The following is a 7104-nucleotide window of genomic DNA, read 5'->3' on the forward strand; positions in this document are numbered from 1 at the left end:
ACAAATGCAGTCAAAGATCAAAGGAGATAGCAAAGAAAGCTGCTGAGATGGGTAGACGAAGAATGGGGTATGTGCCACCAACAAATCAGACGCCAATTGAATCTGAAGAAAACAAAATTCCAAAATGGGATCGAAAGCGTGATGGTGACCCAGAGTATAGGAAATGGTGGATAACAGAAGGTAGACACAAGAGACGAAAGATGTTAGAAGAAAGAGAAGAAAAGAGGAGGCAAAAGGCCAAAGAGAGAAGGAGGAACAGGAGGAACCGAAGACTATGCTGGAAGGAACTACAACTACATTCGAGGGGGAGTCTGTTAGTACAATAACGTCTGTAGCTTCCATCAGCATGAAGTCATGTTTTGTATGTTTGTGAATAGTTTATGTTTGTTTGTATGTTTGTAAAGCAAGTCAGGATATGGCGCGTTTTTGTTAAGTGCTGACTTTCGTTGACTATGCCAGCCGATCGGCTAGCCCAGCCGATCGGCCAACACTCACTCTGTCCTAACTATGCCTATAAATAGCTGTTCGATCAGCTCATTTGTAACTTTTGACACTTTCACTCTCTGGCAAACTCATGTCCGTCTGAACTCTCCAAGGAGCTTGTACATTTTCATATTCAATCAATAGAAGATCAGACAGTAATTCAGAGTTGAATTTGTTCTCGTATGTCTGTTGTGTGATTCAATGAATTCCGCGCATTAATCATATCTGATTCAACTAAGTTTCCGAAGAAGAAGATCCTATCCGAGGGACCAACAACTTGTTCTCGCCGAAGTGCCAGCCGAACGGGTTGCCGGCCGATCGAACGACCGTCCAATCGACCGACCTGAAAAGTAGAGACACTTCAATGTTTTCAAAATGCTACAACAAAAACTTCAAAAGTCAAACCATCATGCACCAACACATCCTTCTCAAAGGAAGAAACAATCCACTCGAACGGCCCTCCGAGCGGACAGCCGTCCGAACGGACTATCAACTGCACGATCAGCTGTCCGATCGGACTACCATCCGATCGACCAACTGTTCGAACCACCAACACTTGCTCTCGTTTTACGAGTTACTTATCGTTATGCTATCAAACTATTCAGGCTAACCTTACTCTCAAGCGCTCCCTTCGATCCATCAACCGTTGTGAGTATACTCGAACCCTTTTTGCTTTCGCTCTTTTGGGTGTTACATACGTTACTTATCCTAAATCACATCGAACACACTACACAATACTTTTAAATGCTAACCGTTACCGCATGTTATACGTGACTTAATGAATGCTTGTTTGTTATGTTTACACATGGAATGTTGTCTACCTGCCTTAGCAACGACAGTATTATAGTTTGGACTCAGCACCAGTTCACACGATGGTTGTTAAGGACAATTATTTGCATGGATTACAGTGGTGATCATGTATTACGAACTGCCTTGGGCAGACAACCCGCAGTCATTGGTATCGATAGGTTCATGTCGATAACTAACATGCTTCGTTTTCCTCTGTGTACGTGCTGGTTACGCGTAAACTATTTCGAACTCTATATGCTATTATCAAACTTGTATACTCGCCTTTACACTATTGTTGGATCGTCGTTGACCCTGAATGAGTCGATCAGAAGAGTCGTTTTCCAATTCAAAGGCGGAATCAGTGAATTAGATGCTCAAACTAAATATAATGCTTCACTTTATTGATTCTGATAATGTTTACAACCTGGAAGCAATTCGGCAGCACTTCGTTACAAGTTCCGAGCCGTTACAAATGAATCAACCATGCACCTATTTATAGAGTTCTGGAACCGCTTATACGAACATGTCACAAAAGCGGTCCAGGTAAGTTAGTGTGGATCGCTTTTATGGACAATGTCCATATAAGCGGTCCATCATGCTATTTAACCACTTCTTGTTTCTCGAACCTCGTGCACTGGTTATTCTAACCTATCCTATCCTATAACATGATACAAGACGAAGTCAATAGACGTAATGCACCAACAGACTCCCCCTCGGATATTGACGAAGTCTTCAGTGAACATTCTCTGTTATGCCACTTCTTCAGTCTTTATCATCTTTGCCAACTTGTTCAGATTGTATCCATATAAGAATCCTTTAATCTTTTACTTTGATTATCTTTACAACTTCATCATCAGAAGGCTCCCCCTCTCGTCAAGCTTCCGTGCTTTTAGAGATCATCACCTTGCTTTTCAGTTACAAGCTCTTCCTATTTTACAACTTATCTTCAAACTCCCCCTTAAACTCAGCTCTTCGGGATCGTAATCTGAATCTTTCCTGTAATTCTCAAACATTCATAAGTAACAATATTTTCAAAATCATTAAACATGTTCTCTAATACACTCCCCCTATCAATAAACTCAACAGATATGGCAGTAAACAAGAATTCAATTCCCTCTCAGATTATCATTCAAGTTCAAATTAATGACCTTGAAGATTTTCACAACCTGTTTTTGAAAATTTTCCAAGAAATTTCAAGTTTCAAATTAATGAACTTGTTTTGTTTTCAGAAACACAATCAGCATACTAAGATTTTGAAACTCAGCAACTCAGACATCGGTTTATCGAAAATAACACAGAAATCAAAATCTTTTTGTGTTTTCTGAAAATATAAAGCTGTAAAGAAATATATATAAACAATATTTTTGTTTGAGTATGCATCAGAGGATCATATCAGTTTATGACAAGTCACAAGTACCGTTAGGCTTTAAATCATACTCAGAATTAAACAATTCACTTAGATTGTCGATATACTGATCCATTTAAATTTTCATACAAATTTCAACTGATTCAGGATACGATTTAGATGTTTTAAGACTTAAACTCATTCATGTGTCCCACCTCTTGAATATACTCCCGTATCCAGAATCCCAATATTCAGTCTTACAGGTAAGAATACTACAATGATGTCTGTACATAAATTAGGGTATGCGAGAACTGAGGGATCTCAGGTCAGAACTTCCGTTCAGCAGAGAGATATCAGCTTCGACTTTGCAATGTGTTCCCTTTAGAGAATCTTTTCAGCTACAACAACTGATTATCAATTTTATTGTCTAATCAGCTGAGGGCTTTATGCTATATTTCAAGCATTTTGGTGAAAGTATTAGCCAGGGACTAGGTCAGAACCACCGTTCAGCAGAAGTCCCGGAATAATACCCCAGACATCATAGAGTATAAACACCTAGTATATCAGAATACGAGACCTTTCAAACGAGATTTCAGGGGTTACCTATATATCCAAGTAGTGTTCCCCACAAAATAAGCAAGTTTGAATTTAGATTTATATCCCGAAAAAGCTTACTAAATGTATAAAAACCTATCGACATATCATCAGTGAGACTGCTTAATGCTATTTAATCATTACATTTCTTTAGCATACTGTAACTGTCTACTGATGTACTATCATTTCCTCTTTTTACACAACACTCAAATTTTTGAATTTTATCATGTTTTTGGCTTTTTCAAAATTTTCTAATGTTTTTGTATTTTCTAACAATTTTTCTCCCCCTAAAATGCAAAACCATTAAAGAAATTTGACAAACCGATACTGATAGCTTTGTCTCGCCATCCATTTTCTGCATCTCATGCTCTGTTTCGCAGAAAATATAACGTACCCCCATGATTTACAACCCATTGATTTTGACTGTTAGAAAACCGTTCTTCAACTTGTGAGTAATCATGTTTGTTCCGCCGTGAGGGTTTCGGCATAATCCATCACCGGTTATTCTAAGTAAACAAACATCAATCATCTCAAACATCAACCAAACAAACACACAATCAACAAACATACAACAATCATCAAACACAACACAAATTCATACAAAACAACCAACAAACTCCCTGTCTGACCAAAACCAGGGATCTTCAACCTCTTCCCGTGCAACACTCTCACAATCTTCATCAGCATTTAGCACCTGCACATTCAAACTTTATCAAATACACAAACAATTTGTCATAAAAATTTCAAACAATAAAGATAGATGCCGATTCATGCTTCGCGATCCAGGAAGCTCCGGCAATTCCAACCACTTAATCAAACATGGTGTCCACCCAGGCCTCAGGAGCCTTGGGTGTAACCTTGATTCTAGCAACCTGAATTTTAAAATTTTCAGCCTTAAGCGGTGGAACGTTTGCATCGTAAGCAACCACATCTGAATCCTCAGAAGTTGTTTTTGGTTTCCAAATTTGTTTCTGTTTCTCATCTTTTGTCAACTCAACACTTTTCTAACAGACCACACTTGACCTTTTGGAGTACCTCTTTTGTAAAAATTTGTTTCTTTCTGAACCTTTTGAGTTTGAACAACATTTTTAGGTTTCCAAATCTTTTGAGGTTTTGTCACACCAACCGATGTTTTCCGACTCCATGATGTTCTCACTCTGGATGTGTGAGAATTCCAGGTCTGTCTAGAATTAAACCTGTTCGGGTTTGATTTCCAATTTTGATTTGAGGCAAACGTGTTTGTTGTAAACCTCCAAGTTTGTCTCGAATCAAATCTGGTTGACCTCGGTTTCACACTCTCAGATTTCTGTGGTTCACCATCAGCAAACTTTAGATTTCCACACTTTCGTGCAACATGGCCAATTTGATCACATTTAAAACAAACTTTCTTTGAAACATCCTTTGCTTGTTGTTGTTTTTCTTTCATAGCCTCAAACTCTGCATTAGATTGTTTTCCAATTTTGAATTTTTCTTCTTCGGTGAAACTTTTTCCTTGAACAAAATTCATTTTTGTCTGAAAATTAGACCTTTCAGTTCTGTTTCGATTATGTTTCTTCTTATACCCCAAACCAGACTTCATGTTTTTCTTCTTAGAACCAGGTTTGTTATAAGACCCTTTGAAACCTTTACCAGCAAACTTCGACATTTCAGACTTCTCAATTTCAACCATCTTGAAAACTTTGGCAATTTTCTCTGAAATCACATTCTGAATCGGGAAAACCACATCTAAGAATAGTTTGTCCGATCCAATCATGGTATAAACCAATCCTTTTGAATCATCATTCAAACTCTTCTCGGATTTAGTATCTTTCAGATATCCATCATAAAGATTTCCTTCATCTTCATCCTGTGATTCAGACTTACCTTTTGTAGACTCATCTTTCAAAACACTATCAACCACCTTACTCACCACCTCTGAATCATCAGCATCATCAGATTTGGTGTAAGTCACATCGATACTGTCAGGTAATTGGTCAGCTATGTTCAAACCCTTTGCCACCTTTTCCTCATCATAAAAAGTATAATTGTCTCTCAATGGTGGTGGTACCTGATGATATTCTAAACCAATACCCTTTTTACAAACATTAGTATCTTTGTTATCAGGTGTGATATTGAAAATACGTTCGAGAATGTACGAAGAGTCATGATAACTTTGAAGTTTTGTAACAATCTTTTCTTTTTCAGCCAAGACTTGTTTAAGATTAGCAATTTCATCAATACGCTTGTTCAATTCAATTTGCTTTTCTTTAAACTGGCGTTCATACAAATCTTTAGTAACTAAAGTTTCAGACAAACGTTGATCAAAACTCTTGACTTGGCTCTTCAAAGTATCATAAGCTTCTTGTACTCTCTGACTTGATCGTTTTAAAGAATCATATTGCTTTTGTAATTCTAAAAATCTAGATTCTTTTTCAATGCAATCAACACATTTTGCAGAACATTTTTCTTTCAAAACCATATTTTCTTTTTCAAGATTTTCACATTTTTGTGTTAATTTCTCGACTCTTGATTTCAAATTTTGTTCCGATTCAATTCTTTCTTTACATTTTTCTTTTAAAGCATTTTCTAGTTTATGCATTTCAGCAACTTTTGTTTTTAATCTATCTTCTTTTTCAGTACAGTTTTTGCATTGTTCAATGCAATCCCTGCACTTGTTTTCTTTATCCACAATCACTTCATCATTTAATGAGTCAGACAATTTTCTTACCTCAGTGATTGACGACACATCGGTTGCCTCTGTCTTCTGTATCTTTTCAATCTTCTCTTCAGCATCAATCTTTACCACAGCCTTGACTTCTTCAATCATTTTCTTCAAATCTTCTTCTTTTCTCCTCTTCATCTCTACCACCTTCGGTAGGCTTGCCGCAAAAATCTCTTTCAATTCCTTCATGAATTCCACCAAATAGTTTTTGTCAGAGAGCCTTTTTGTGTTGTAAACACCTTCACTTGGAAACGCATTAGTTACCGCGTCAAAATCAACTTTCGCTGGATCAACCACCGGATTACCATACGGATCCAAATAACATTCCAACTCTTCACTCCACCTCTCAGCTCTCTGTGCTTCTTGAAACGGAGCATACAACTTGCCAATCTCCCATCTTGCTCTGTCTCTTCTCCACCATCTATCATGCTCTTCTTTTGCCATGTTCTTATATTCGTGAATTACCTGAAATTCAATGACTTATAGCAACCAAACAAACTGAATCAGTTAAAACAATATCAAGTAATTTTTGAAATACACTAATACTCGATTGTCGTGAAATAATCTTGACACTTGACTGAAATCAAATTGATCGTATGAGCGAAATCAGAATGTTCAAATAAGCGAACCAAGAACTTTGACAAATAAGCGAATCTGAATTAGACCAAATAAGCGATCCAAATAAGCTCAAACGAGCGGACCAGAATTTGTCATATGAGCGATCCAGAAATTGTCATATGAGCGGTTCATAAACGCGGACCAGGTGTTGTTCGTTCGAGCGGTTCAAGTATTGTTCGTTCGAGCGGTCCAAGAATGTACACTCGAGCGGTTCAAGACAGTTTTTGGAGCGGTCCAGATACAAAATTGTACAAATGAGCGGTCCTAAATTGTTCGGATGAGCGGTTCAAACACGTTTTTGGAGCGGTCCAGACTTCAAATGTACCTAAAAGCGGTCCAAACTATGTCCGAAAATGCGAACCTACATTCGAAGGCTGTTTTGTCCATTTTTAGTTCGAGTTTTAGTCTGAAAGTTTCAAGGATTTGTTATTGTCCAATAATACGCGTCCTGTGAAAAATTCGTCCGTTTTTAACCGTGGAAACTTGTCTATATTGAAAAAGAAGGTGTAGAAGACAGAAAACGGATCAAATTTGAGCTGAACTCTTCTTCCTGAGCTCTGATACCACTTGTTGG

Source organism: Helianthus annuus, chromosome 3 (assembly GCF_002127325.2).
Source record: "Helianthus annuus cultivar XRQ/B chromosome 3, HanXRQr2.0-SUNRISE, whole genome shotgun sequence".
NCBI classification, from domain to species: Eukaryota; Viridiplantae; Streptophyta; class Magnoliopsida; order Asterales; family Asteraceae; genus Helianthus; species Helianthus annuus.